Source organism: Vipera ursinii (assembly GCF_947247035.1).
Source record: "Vipera ursinii genome assembly, chromosome: 5".
NCBI lineage: Eukaryota > Metazoa > Chordata > Lepidosauria > Squamata > Viperidae > Vipera > Vipera ursinii.
In genome coordinates this window covers 68505597-68521187 of record NC_139518.1, presented here as the reverse complement: position 1 = coordinate 68521187, position 15591 = coordinate 68505597, and the positions used below count along the sequence as shown (strand labels likewise).

The 15591-nt window shown below is 36.4% G+C and overlaps 1 protein-coding gene across 1 annotated transcript in view; it reads right to left on the bottom strand.

Moving 5' to 3' along the window:
• The window catches only part of INPP5A (inositol polyphosphate-5-phosphatase A), a 327681-nt gene that overhangs the window by 58010 nt on the left and 254080 nt on the right, over positions 1 to 15591 (bottom strand). The window lies entirely within an intron of this gene.

Here is a 15591-nt window from a genome sequence, read left to right as displayed (position 1 = left end):
GCTCCATGCAAAAACTCCTAATGCCCTGAAAGTTTAGACATTTTAAAATTATATAATGTTTTGAGGTTTATTGGACTCTTTTTGGATTTGGACAGTAGAGATGCTAAATATTTGTTAATTTGACTTAAGAAACACTTTGAAATAATGCTTAATAAACTTTGTTCTGACAAGGAGTAAATTGCTCTTTTTACTCTTTTTTTCCTAATAACGCTAAGAGAAACTGCTTGATTCTTCAAACTATTTATCTCTTCTGCCTGGGTATGGTTCTCCAATTTCCCATTCATGTGTTCCTTGAGATACTAAAATTTGTCTCTGGGATTTTCTATGTATAATCCATTTAATTTTGAGGATATCCTCAAAAACCTATTTCTATTTATATGACTAGAAGTGTGCCAGACCCATGGAGTTTCTCACTTTGATAATACATCAAGAATCAGAGACAAAGAAAGATATTTCACTTCGGTTATTATTTTTATTTTGCTTTACGAAGCACCAACAGGGCAATCTGGCTAAACGTCTTCTTTCTTTCAAAACTCCCTTCAGATTTTTGGGGGTTTTTTTGCCTAGAAACCATAACACTGTTAGAATAGCTGCTGAGAGCACCGGAAGTTTATTTATTTATTTTATTTTATTTTATTTTAATTGCATTTATATCCCGCCCTTCTCCGAAGACTCAGGGCGGCTTACAAGCTTAGCAGTAGCCTTCATTCTATGTATATGCCTGCTTATTAGGGCTTTCACACACACCCCCAAGGGGAAGTTGTCCTAACTCCAAGTATTCCTTGCCCAGCAGAGAAGCAAGAGAAAAGTTGGCACAATAAGACTTTGGGAGCAACCACTGTTTTTTTTTTTTAACTTTCATTTAACCCACAACTAATCACTTTTCCCACTCATCTTCACAATTTGATTTGGGTCCCATTCTGTCTCTTTTGACGAGTAATTAACATTTTGCCATCTGTGCCTGTGTGCCATTAACTGTGAGGTCATCCACCAACAAGCCATTCCCAAAGTGCCTCTCCTTCAGATACCAACCATTGAAATTCAAAGCACAAATTAGCTAATCAGGTCAAGCCCCCCCAAAATAGCCTTTTGGACTCATGTGTCACAAATCAGTCTGGTCGCCTTTAAACAGTGCGCCAGATTAGAACAAGCAACCGAACAAACCAAAGCGGAAAACCCACCGCTCTCTAAAAGCTGGTTTTCTAAAGCCCTAACAAATCGCTCCATCTTTCACTCATTTAAACCTTCCAAATGAGGGTCAATATGGTCCCCAAGCATCCAAATGCTAATGCGCTTAAGTGCGCTTAAGCAGCTTTCTGGAATGAATGGGCCGAAGAGCGGCTCGAAAGGACAAGGCAGAATTACTGTCACTGTCAAAAAGACATTGTAGCCACCCCTAGAGTGGCTGCAATTCAAGAAATTCATGATTTCTGTCTTTTAAAGGCATCTGCTTGGGAACATTCCCCCCCTCTGCACTTTCGCCCAAAGACCCACCAATCTGTTTCAGAGCTCTTACAAGTTCAGGTCTGTTCCTAAGGAACCATAATCATCATCATATGGAAGTGTAAAAAAATCTGATATTCTCTCGACCGCTAAAAAGAAGGCGCTACAATTGCACGGAGACAAACATTTATCTTATTCACAAGCAAAAAGTGATTAAGCAAAGGTTCGTTTCTTATACAATCTGGAACATTCCTCCTCCCCAGCCTCCCTCTTTTCACTTTCTACAAAGTCGTAGTCACCCAAGCAGAAACTTTCAGAAACCTGTGATTTTCTTTTTTTAAAAAAAAGGAAAGCCTGCTTGCTTATGAAGGGATTTTTGTTGTTTTTTGTTGTTGTTGGTATTTAAGAATGGGAGAAAATTGAAATGCTATGAAAACACGCTGCCCTTTTCATTCTTATTGCAAGTTACATCTATGAAAGATGCTTGAAATAACGAGACAAAATCAGAATAAAATTCTGGGGTTTTCTTGCTTGATTGAAGAAAATCGCCTTTCCTAATAATATGTGAAAAATATACGGATGACCAACTAGAAAATTACAATGTGAAATAAGATACATTATTATATATTATTCTTATTCTTTATAACTAAAAACTGCCGAATGCAATAACCCACATACTTCATTTGTTAGGAACATACAGTTAGAAATACACAGTCAAAAGTGTGTTGCTAAAAAGTGCGCTGGTCTGGTCTTAAATATATCAAATACAGGTTAGAAAAAAACAGAAAAGAAATATAGGGAAACAAGACTTAAAATGTCTCATCATTTAGCCGAATATGTTTAAATGACACAGGGAAACAGAATGTGAAATAGTTGTACTTGAGAGGTAGAAATGAAGAAGTGGCTGAAACACTGAACAAAACTATTTCTTTGTGGCAGTGGGAATAAGGCAGTGTCTCACTAATTTTAAAAAAATAAAAATTATAACACAGCAATTATGTTTTATCCAAATTACACCATAGCATACATATTATTCAGATTAGTTTAAAGTGTTCACTTTTGATAAGGTCTACAGAAACTAAGGAGTTACCAAAGAACAAGCCATTTAATCCTATTTGAAATGGGAAATAAAGAGATTGTTTCCCAAAATATTCAATAATAAATCACCAGCATAAAAAGCTTTTTCCCCAAGAAAAGTGCATTTGAAACATTTAAGGGGGAACCCGCCCCCCCACAATCCACCATGGCAAGAAAATAGTATGGATTCTGAGACTATGAGATTATTAACCAAGAGATGACTCAAGAGCTATCCATATTGTATCATTCTTGAAGCTGAACACTTGTGAACATGAAAAGTGCCCGAAAGAGACTCTTGGGAATATGGTAAACTGCTCTGAGATTTTGAAGGAAGAATTAGTTCTGTATAATGCACATCGATGGGCATTGCACTTCACAGATTACAAGACTGATCCTTATCCAGAGCAGTATACAAATGCTAATTTTTCTTAAGGGAAATTCAAAGAAATGAAGGACGCTAAAAACAAAAAAATTTGTACAGGACTGCTTTATTTGAGGGTTGCCTCTTTGGGTGTCCCCTCCCAGGAAGCTTTTTTTAGAAAAGAAATGGTGACGAAGCCAGACTGGTGGACTTATGGTAAAATAATATTTTTCAATTCTGGTGACCCTACCCTTAAGTCGAAGGAAGACTTAGAATCAGAGGGCTATGTTTGTCATTGGTTTACATATCAGCAACTGAAAGAAAGATTCAAACTAGAAAGAAAGTTATGGGTTTGACTTTGTTAAAAATGAATTGGAAACCTTACTGTGTGGTAGTGCTAAGGTTTATAAAATGCTATTGAAACTCAATTTAGAAAGTGAACATGGAAAAACATTGTAGGATTCAGTGGGCAAGGAACTTTGGATATGTGATGCTAAAACAATGGGAGAATACGTGGAGGAAAAGCTTAAAATTCACATTAAATTATAATTTAAAAGAAAATTTTTGTAAGATGATGTACCGTTGGTATTTAACACCAGGTAAGTTATTTAGAATGTATAAAGGTATTTCAAATGAATGTTAGAAATGTAAGTGTAAAGAAAGGACATTTCTTTATCATTTATGGTGGACATGTGATAAAGCAAAGAAATATTGGAATAGCATTCATATTCTAATACAGAAAATTCTTAAAGCAAAGATAGATGAAACCAGAAACTTTTCTTTTGGGCTTAATGGAAAAAGACTCGAGGGGAAAAAATGTGGAACTTTGATCTTATATATGTCGATGGCAGCAAGGCTATTGTATGCACAAAAATGGAAGGACATTTAGATTCCCACTACGGACGAATGGCTACAGAAGCTGGCAGAGATGGCTAAATTGACCGTTTTGATTAAAGAAAAGAATATAAGTACTTTTGTTTCTACTTGGAGACTGCTTCTGGATTTTGTGCTTGAGGTGGGGAAAAAAATGAAACTTTGATTTTGAATTTTACTGATTAGATTGATTTGTTGTTATGGAAATGGCTAGTTTATACTATTATGGAAAAGCAAAAAGTAAAAAGATTCGATGTTAATGCTTTATTTTGCTGCAACAGAGGAAGGTGGAAGTCAATGCCTTTTCTTTTCTGTTTGCCTTCTCCCCTTCACTTTTCTTCCTCTTTTCCCTCCCCGTTGTGTCCTACGATTTGCATTCATATTTTTTGTATTTTATTCCATAATTTAATAAAAATGTTACGAAGAAAAAATGGACTGCTTTATTTGAGATACTTGTACTTAGATGTCGTTAGAGAACAGAATGGGGAGCTGGGGATTGTCCCAAGTCTTCCTGTGAAGACTAAATAAATTAAAATAGTTGCCTTTCCCTTTTGGTCAGTTGGAGAAATTTTTACCTCTGGTTTATATCTATATTTTTATTTTATTTTTATTTTAATTCCATTTATATCCCGCCCTTCTCCGAAGACTCAGGGCGGCTTACAAGCTTAGCCTTCATTCTATGTATATGCCTGCTTATTAGGGCTTTCACGCACACCCCAAGCGGCATTATTACAAAGTCAGCTAATTGCCCCCAACAATCTGGGTCCTCATTTTACTTACCTCGGAAGGATGGAAGGCTGAGTCAACCTTGAGCTTGGTGGGACTCGAACCTGCACTAATTGCAGGCAGGCCTTTTATTATATGCAAAATTATTCTTAATTTTACATACCTAAATAAAGATGGAAAAATATTAAATATTTTTAATATTAAATTTTTTTATAATATTTTAATAATATTTTAATAATATTAAATAATATAAAATAAAAATATTTTATAATATTTTAAAAAAATATTAAATTAAATCTGTGCGCTCGCAGAGAGAGGGTCTTCTCAGGGTGCCGCCGGTAAAAGATTGCCGGCGGATAACACCCAGGGGGAGGGCCTTTTCTGTGGGTGCGCCTACCCTCTGGAACCAGCTGCCTGTGGAGCTCAGGACTACCCGACCTACGTTCTTTCCGCCGAGACCTGAAGACTTGGCTCTTTGAGCTCTCTGACCCAGGCTGAGAATTTTAACTGGGTTTTATTTTCAAGGATAATTTAATCTTTTATTTGTCTTTTAACTTTGTATTTTGTATTGGTATGATTTTAAAATGTCCTGTAAACCGCCCTGAGTCCTTCGGGAAAGGGCGGTATATAAATCTAATAAAATCTAATCTAAATCTAAAAAGTATACTGAATATGTTAGCAACTGAATGTATTAGAACCAAACAAATCTTGCTGCTGCTAGACTAAAAATTACAAGAATCAGAACGGTGTTATTTCAATACAAGAAACATATACTTTCCCCTAAAATGATGCCATACATTGTCTCTTATTTTTCAATATATGTATAATGTTACCCACAGGTTAATGAGTAATATAATCTTCCACTAGCTTTGTTAAAAGTCACCCTAAATCAATCAAGAAAATGTAATGGAGATATTTGGTTTTTGTTATTGGTTTAATCAATGTCATTAGTGAATTATGTATCAGAAAAAAAGTTTGAAAACATAAAAAATGAGGAAATAAATTATTCAGACTCACCTAACAAACCTTATTTTTAATTAAGAAAAGAGATGAAATGAAAAACAAAACAAAATACAAGTTTAGATAAATATATGAGCATCTTTTCAAAATCATGTCTTGTTTCTTCCATTCAGAATTGAAAAAGATTCTCCAGACAACTGGAAAAAGTTTCATTCTTCCAGCTGTTATTGATCTGGTTGCATCTGTGTTAAGGGAATCTCGTGTGAAACAGTTCTAAGTATCCATGTGTCTAATTACAATATTTTATGCATCACAGATAAAACAGAGGTCTAAATGACTAATTGAAAAGCTAAGAAACAATTTGTCATTTAGATAGAGATGATGGATAATGCTAAGGATACTTATTTAATAACATGTTAGATCTGTTGGTTAAGAGTAAAATAAATGAGAATGTGCCTTTCTGGAATGAAATTAGGGATGTGTAAAGCTATGGATCTTTTTGATATTACTGAAAATTATATGAATGCAAATCTTTTAAAATTGTCTAATTGTGTGGGAATATGTACTGATGGAACAAACTGATTATCACAAACAACTTCAAGCTTTTGATATGTCAAGAATCCTTATTGGGGTTTGGACACAATAAGAGATTAATAAGCAAACAGTTCATTGGGAAGATTTCAACCCTTCATTGGAGAAAATTCTGTGTATAAATATTGTAAACTATACAAAAATCTGGCCTGTAAAGAAAAGTCTTTTGTGAAAGTTTTATGAGGTGATGAGTGTCATATACTTTTTTATGTTTTACCTAAGTCAAATAGACTGTCTCAAGGAAATGTTTTGTCATGTTTCAAACTTTGAAATGAACTTTTATCAGAATTAAACTGAGGAATGGCACTATAGAGTACACGTTTCATCAATTGTGGTTTCAATATATAGTTAATATATTTAAGTGGCATTTTTGATAAGCTGAACATTCTTACTGCAAAGTGACAACAACAACATTTTGCAACATAGTGACAAATTAAAAGCACTTATCAAGAAAGTTGGACATTAGAAGATTAAAATGGAAAATACAAATTGAGATAAAATGTCTACTTTAAAACAGTTTATGGACAGTAGTAATAGTGAATGAACAGCTGGATTTTAAGTTACCTTCCTATTCTGAAATTACATTTCAAATCACCTATATCTGAGTTGGAAACAGAAAAATATAGCCAGTCATTTTCTTAGAGCCCTTTATGCTGAACTGATAGCTAGCGCTCTTGCTACTACCTACAAGAAGCAATGGGTTGATATTACTTCTGCACTTCTTTGAACATAAAGTTTGTAGCAGTGTACTTCCCTGCATTTTGGAGGAGTATGAGTACAAAGTAAAAAGATTATGAGCATATTGATTCAATTTATAACATCCTATTTGCATAGGATGAAGGGCTGCAATAAACCGAAACTAAATAAATTGATCCTTCTCATGTTAAATATAATGATTTTATATTTTTATTTCCAATGAAAGGGTTTTCTTTTATGCAACTGTACTACCACTGTTTTTATTTTACATTAGGAATAACAAGAGGTACGAGTATTTATTTTTTGCCCAGCTCTAAACGTCAATCATGTCATTTGTTTCTTCATGAGAGTTGAAAGGATGTCATATAAAACAATAAGCAACAAAGCGAGAGATGTCCACAGGGTAGGGTTAAAAAAAAAGTCAAGAAGGTGGCCATGATGGCATGGTTTGAGTTTTTCCTACAACTAACCTAAAAAACAAATGGAGCTTCAACCACACAAGTATGCTCACTCTTTTGACTATATCCTGTGAATACCTTGCAACATAGACTCATATTTTCAGGTTTTGTGGCCCAAAGATAGGATCAACTACGCAGGAAGAGTCCTGTTTTCTGATATTTAATGTGCCTGGCTTGTCATGATGTACAAACATGCTCAAAGACTTCCCCTAGTTTTGTATAAATACTCTACTCAAAACTCTACATTGAGAATAAATCAAAGGACATGTTGAAGGGTATGCTGATGGAGGTGTAGGCAGTACTAACATGTGCACCTGCTATTAATATGTAGGATAACATTACATGCATCAAAACATACACCCTTCTCCTTCTAATACAGGTAGTCCTCAACTTACAACCATACACCTAGTGACCGTTCAAAGTTACAGCAGCACTGAAAAAAGTGACTTATGATAGTTTTTCACATTTACAACCATTGCAGCACACAGTCACATGATCAAAATTCAGATGCTTGGCAAATGGTTCATATTTATGACGGCTGCAGTGTCCCGGGATCATGTGATCCCCTTTTGCGACCTTCTGACAAGCGAAGTCAAGGGAGAAGCCAGATTCGCTTAATAACCATGTTACTAATTTTATAACTGCAGTGATTAAGTGATTCACTTAACTATGGCAAGAAAGATCGACAAATGGGGGAAAACTCACTTAACAATTGTCTTGCTTAGTAACAGAAGTTTTGGGCTCAATTGTGGTTGTAAGTCGAGGACTACTTTTATTCTGTAGTTCAGCTCTTATTTGTAAACCCCAAGTTTTTACTTTTGTTTTCAACTTCTTGCAGTTATTTTTTACTCCCAAATTCAGATAAACTATTACTGTGAACAGCAGTTGAAGAAAATAACTTCAAAATTTGGTTTACCATCCTGACTTTGTTCTATAAAGTTTAAGTAACAAAAAAACCTGTTTTGGGTCAAGCTAAAATTAGAAATAAATATTTCCAATCACCCTTTGATAATGCCAGATAAAAAATGATAAGCACTCAGTTCAGAGGTTAACCAGATTTTTTGCACCAGTTATGATTTATCATAATGTCTGAATGTACACAGTCCACTGATATTTGTGGAAAGATAAACTTGAATCTAGTTTGTTTTACTTTAAACTGCTGAGTAAATAACATCCATATCCCCCCACCCAGCCAAATTATTTGCACAGAAAAAATGTTTTGAAAGAGAAATCTAATCTAGTTTTCTCCTCTATATGCCATGTATGAATGTTTTGTTACATGAGGTTTCAATTGTATCTGAAGTGTTACAGCCCAGATACCATTTTATCACCTCTATGAGAATGATGTCAGATTGAAATCTATGTGAAAACAATCACTATTCTAACTCAGTTTATTCATGGCAGATAGAATGAGCTCCCTGCCTGAAATTCTTCAATGGGTTAGGGCAGGTGTGTCAAACTCAATTTCATTGAGGGCCGCATCAACTTTGCAGTTGCCCTCAGGGGGCCGGGTGGGTATGGGCTGGGTGGGCGTGGCCTACTGGGTGGGCATGGCCAGCTCTACATCATTCGCATCAAGGGTGCCTATGGGGGCCTGGGCAGGAGTGGGACAGATCTGAGGGTCTCTGGCAGAAGGAGAGTCTCTGGGCCAGGGCCAAGGCAGTGGAGGCCATTCCCTCACTGTTTCCAGGATGGCTTCGCAGGCCACATGAAACCACTTTGCGGGCTGGATCTGGCCCCCGGGCCTTGTGTTTGACATGTCTGCATTAGGGTCTCTGTAAAATAAATAATGAAACGTTCTGAAACAAATGTTGCAAATTTCCTAGAAGCATATTACGGCATTTTCCAAATAAAGAGAATGACCAATAATGGTTAAAAAAATGCACTATTGAAGAAATACTGCTATTTTTATTTCCCCCTGATGTTATAATGGGCTGAATGATGATCAGCTTGTTAATCAGTGTCAAAATGCATTATCTAATACGTCTTTTAGAATGATCAAAAATTAGAAAGAAAAAGTTTGGGAGAAAGCCAGAAAGTATAGAATCTCTCTGACATTTTAAAACCAGAATTTACACAAATCACTGGGACGGCGGGGAAAAATCAGCTTCTAACAGAGCGTGCCATCAGGCCCTAGCATCTAACAACTTTAGTCACAGGAACCCTTCAAGAAAAAATTCATCTCTAAGATGGCTGGGGTTAGCCAAGAGACAGTTTAATAGTATAGCTTTCAGCACAATATTATAAGTTTCCAGAAGGCAGATATTGTAGGGAGAGATCACTTTTGCTTCAAACAATTTACAAGTTGTTAGTACAAAACAGCCTCTCTCTACCTAGAACACTTTAAGGATCACATTCTTAAAAGCATAATTGCCAAAATACTTGAAGCTCACGATAAAGAGGCTTTTAAACAAATACCAAGGTAATTAATTAGAAACACATACTTGTTTCTATTCTCTTCCTAGATGTGATTTTTTTTACAGCTTAAATCAATAGCTTGATTTTCTGATAGTTTACCCTCAGGTTTTCAACATTGCAAAGGGCAGCTGAAAATGTCAATACTGTGCTTATCCTCAGTATATTTGGAATACTAAAATAAAGCAATAAAAAGGCAGGTAATGTTCAAGAATAACTTTGAGTTAACTAAAAGTGGTTAATTTGGTAATCACATTTAGCTGTGTGATTACAAATGTAATACTATTCCCTCCCAAAACTAGGACAGTATTTGGGACAAATATTAATCAGTTCAGGTGAAGCAAGGGAATATTACCTCAGCAGGAGGTACTGTATTAAAAACAGGCTGTATTTGTACATATATAGGAGCAACTTCTCCTCTCCAACTTCCATGCCTCCCCCTGGCATTTAAAAATAAAAAGAGAAGAACTCTAGCAACCCCTTTTTAAAAATACTAGACGAGATATGAAAAGAGAAGGCAAAGAGCACTGCTACTGTAGTTGTTTCTTTTTAGTATGAAGAATATTCACATGAAAATAAGGCTTAGGTCCCTGGAGTATTCTAAAGGCAGCATTATTTTCAAATGCTATAACAGTAAAAGTGGTCACATTCTTGGGTGGTAATAGTGCTCAGGAAGATATAAAGCAATCTGATTACTCATGTGATTCAGGCAAAAAGGGGTTGGCCAGCCTAACGTGATGTCTTGTTTGCCATTAAGTCAGTAAAGGTAAAGGTAAAGGTTCCCCCGCACATGCGTGATAGTCGTTTCCAACTCTAGGGGCCGGTGCTCATCTCCGTTTCAAAGCCGAAGAGCCAGCGTTTGTCCGAGGACGTCTCCGTGGTCATGCGGCCGGCATGACTAGACGCCAAAGGCGCATGGAACGCTGTTACCTTCCCACTGTAGTGGTCCCTATTTTTCTACTTGCATTTTTACGTGCTTTCGAACTGCTAGGTTGGCAGAAGCTGGGACGAGTAACAGGCGCTCACTCTGCTACGCGGCACTCGGGATTCGACCTGCCAAACTGCTGACCATCTGATCGACAAGCTCAGCGTCCTAACCCACTGAGCCACCGCCAAGATAGCTTGGTGCTATCTTACAACTCTGCTGGTCCTTTTCCCTCTGATTACTTCAACGATGGAAGTAGTTAGTTGGAAGGAGCCAACTTGTTTTTCTTTCTTTCTTTGTGGTCTCAGTAATTGGAATTGTGAAAGTGTGTACAGTATGCACTTATAGGACATTTTATTTGAAGTAACATGAAAAATAGATCCTACACTGATACTTATAGCTGGCTGTTTATCTTGGAGACAATTTGGCAAAACAACCTCTTCAGAGTAAAGATGTAATTTTAATTTAATAAGATTATGCTTACTGTTTCCCTCTGTATCTATATATTCCCTGTAATTCCTAGATAACTTCTATATTATGATCTGTATGACCATCTACATTTATATGCCAACGTTTAAGTCTGTTACACTCATTTCTGATCCACCAGATAACTGTCATAATATTAGTATGAGGCTTCAATTCCAGAATAATTTTCTAAATGTCTGAAACACAGAAGCATAATTTAATCAAAATATGTTATTTTTATATAGACAATCATAATGTAAAATCATTTCAGCAACGAGAGCAGGAAAGGAAAAGAAATTCAGATACTCTTAGCATGAACTGAATAGAACAGAACAACTAAAAATAATCCCTTCAAGATATCAGAGTGTCACTTTTAACAATAGGCCCTCATGAACTACTAGTCTTTCCGATTAGTATAGTGTATTTTCAAGAACTATTTCATGCATTTGTCATTTGCTCAGATGCCAAGGAGTCACAGATCTGAGGGCATCTCCAGTAGTCTGCACTGACAGAAGCATTTTGTTCCACTGTAAAAGCACTTTGGTGTGTTCCTCTATTTAAAGTTATACATGAAGTTTTTAACTCATCTGATTCCCCATTCTCTCTGGGCCAGGAGGACAAATTGCCCAGTGGCTCCTTTTCAGAAGAAGCACAGCGCGCAAAGAATCATGACTGAGCAGAAACACAAGGAACAGGCACATAAAAATTCATCACTTTGGCCTCTTGACCTCATACCACTGGGCTTGGCGCACCCAGTCTCAAAAAGTAGCCTCAGGGGAGGACTAAGTAGATCAGCTGAGTGAAATTACTGACCAAAAAAACCAAAAACCAAAACAAAACACAAACCATCCCACTTTGGAGACAGGAAAAGCCCACCAGATGCTTCATTGTCTTTGTGGAGAAGTGGTGCTGAAAAAAAAGGGGTGATCTACCACATGGCATATTGGGTGGAATAAGTAGTGTCATTGTTTCAGGCCAGCTCTGTCACTTTACTGACTGCAATACAAAGGGGTGTAAAGCAAGATTTAATCCTGACTTTTTAGCTAGCAGATTAAAACCAATCATGCCAGATGTCCACAAGACTGTTTAACATACAGAAAGCTTTGCCCCCACCCCAACAATTTGTGAGGAGTCAGGACTCTAAAACTTCTTTTCTGCATTTACTTTCTGCAAAGGATAAAAGGTACTGTAGTGGGTTTTAAGATGGGCTTTAATTCCTCCCCCTAAAGCATTCAATCATCAAAACAAAACATGAATGTATAAAGCCCAAATTAAGTTAATAACACACATTGCTAAAATAAAGATAGCCATGAAACAAAAGAGAATAACGAGATATTAGGTTAGTCAGCTTCCAGCCTCCTCTTTCCCTTATGAGAAGGGAAACGTTTATATTTTTCATGGTAAAATTTTATACTGTCCATTAGTGTTATGCTAGTGTTTCACTGCAGCATGTGAAGGGATAATGTACATGTATCTACACATTCCTTTAAGCACCTATATTTGCTTATCTAGAATATGTCCAGCAATGTTTTCTAGATATGTGCACATATGCATTCCATATTTTCATATGGCATCAAAAAAGTCACCAAATAGCACACAACGTTCTAATTTCTTTAAAACTGTTGATCAATCAATAGTAAATGAAGTCCAAAACATGAAAGGCAGAGAAGAAAAATAATATCGTTGATATGAAAACATGAATTCTACACTCAGCTGCAGTTGTTAGATGATTTGGGGATATGTATGCAGACATTCAAATTAAACTCATCCAGATGCTCTGATCGTTTTACTTATTCTACCAGGTGCCAAGATAAGGAACCACATCATAACTGAACCTCTTTTTCTGAAAATAAAAAAACCAGCTGTTACATGGCTCTCTCTCCATCCTAAAGTAAAGCACCTTCTTAGTAGAGGAAAGTACAAATATAAAATATGAAGAACTTTGCATCGGTAGAGATTTCCCCCCAGTAATTTCTATGAAAGCATAGCTAAAATTAACAAGCATGATACAGTGTTTACTCTGTGTGCGGATCTTCTGTGAAGGGCATAGAGGTAAGTCTTTCCTTATCGACTGCCTTATTTATTGACTGTTATGGTCTAAAATAATAGCTTTGTGATAAATCCTCATATTTATGGCATGATATTTATAACCATCACAGCATCCCGCAGTCGTACGATTGCCATTCAGGCACTTTGCACTGCTTTACAATAACCAAAGTTAATAGAGAGGGCAGAAGTAAAAATTTACTTCCGTCCTCTCTATTAACTTTGTTTATCGGGATGCTATGATAGTTATGGGATTTTTTTGCTTAGCAACTGCAACACTTAGTGACCCAGTTGCCAGTCGTAATTATGACTGCTAAGTGAGGACTATCTGCTGCCAGCAGACTATATCAGCAAAAGTGTTTGGCATAACACATCTCAATAAAATGTTTGAAATAGAATATCCTACAAAGGAAGGAAGGAATGGGTTTTATTGGATGCTAAGAACCAGTGAAAAAGAGAGGCGAAGAAGATAAAACACCTTGGCTTAGGCTGACTTTGCTTTCCCAATAAAATGAAAGAGAATAAACAATACATTCTACAGGTCTGGCACTGATCAACTGAAAATTGATTGAGAGAGAAAATAAAATGTAAGAAAACAATTGTTACAGAAAGGAGAGAGATTCCCAGAATATTTTGGATCAGTTGTTGGAAAAGGAAGTGCATGCTAGGAACAAAAAGAAGATACTAAGAGAGAACAAATTCTACTAACATCATGACACCAATAGGAAACAGTGAGCTTTGGAAATTGATAGTGCTCCACCATCATCCTGAGGAACAGGACCAAAGAAACTACACTGTAGTGAGACAGCTGTAAGATGGGAAAGCAGTCCCTACATTATTTGTCTGATTAAGAAGCCACCTGCTTTTCTTGTGTGACACACAAGATTCTCTCAAACAGGATGTAGAGCCAAAATGAATAGGGTTAACAGTAATAATCTGGCTTAGCAAGAGATAAGTATTGCAAAATGCAGAGATATGAAGGAAAAATATAGATATTGCTTATTAGATATTTGACCACTTCCAACCATTCCTGCTTTCTGTCTCTATTTCAAATGGTACTTCTATATCAGTAACTAACAAGCATATTCCAACATTACTCAATCTTTTCTTTGTTTTCTTGCTCAAAATAAAATAGTTATTAAACTTTTTGAATTCTACTGCTATCTGCACCATCCTTACTTACAGTCAAGAAAATGAACCCTAAATTTTCCCCCAGGCTGGCTGAAAAGATAGCAATAGCAATAGTATTTAGACTTATAGACTGTTTCATAGTACTTTACAGCCTCTCTAAGCAGTTTACAGAGTCAGCTTATTGCCCCCAACAATTTGGGTCATCATTTTACCGACCTCGGAAGGATGGAAAGCTGAGTCATTCCTGAGCCCCATCAGGACTGAATTGGAAGGGCACTTAGCTAAATTCAGGTTGGCTTGTGCTAATTAGACAGCTTTCTTGTAACAATATTGTAAGATCGCTTTAGGATCTTGTTAAGTATTTAGAATAAGATTTCTAAACATGTGAGATGGGTATATTCATAAGCATGTTGAATTGTATTTTCAGTTAATCTCCTACTGCACGTTTTATGAGTGGGAATCATTAAACATCCCCATGTAACATAACATATAAATAATAATAAAGTGGTGCCAAAGCCAAGAAAAAATTCTTAATTTTTATGGGCCAGTCATGAGTAAAGAGTAGTTATCTTTTTAGGCCTTTGACATACAATGTCATCTGGATCATTGCCAATTATTTTAATTATTTTATTCTACAGAGTTTTGTATATAGGTTTATAGATGTGCATATATCTATGGCTACATTTTGGGCTACCACATTAGGGCTGTAAAATATAAATCTTACCATATACAGTGAAGATTTCACCTAAATTTGTCACACAAATTATAGTAGTATTACTGTATTTCCAGCCTTAAATGAATGAATTCATGAATGAATGTATGACACAAACAGAACTGTAGGTCAGGCTCTGTTACCTGCAAGGCAAAACATGTAGATGGTGCCAGTGGTGGGATTCAAATATGTGAACAACCGGTTCTCTGTGTGGATGCTGCTTCCAGAAATCTATCCTAGGCCTGAGCAACAAAAAATTAACTACCGGTTCTGCCAATCTGGTGTGAACTGGTTGAATCCCACCACTGGATGGTGCCCTCCATCACAACAGCATTTTTCAATTAACAAGCTCTTGGGGAAGAATAGCAGTAGTGGGAGCTTAAGATGGTCTTTAGGATATGGGATGGTTCCAGCAGTTTGCATCACTAACAAGACTACCAAACCCAGTTGACCACTAGGTGCAGCAAAGAGTTAAGACAGGTTCACACTCTGAGGGAGATGGGTTGTCTCTAAATTTGATAAATAAATAATAAAACATATAATCTCTTTGTTGCCATCTAGTGGCTACCTTAATACGTACATGGCTGCGTGGCTGACTACCATTTAAACCTATAGCTTACTTTCACCTTATGCTCTGTCTCTACTCCTTGTGTCTCTCTAGGCAAATGCCTAGGATTCTCTATAATGTAAGTTTAATTCAGTCCAGCAATAA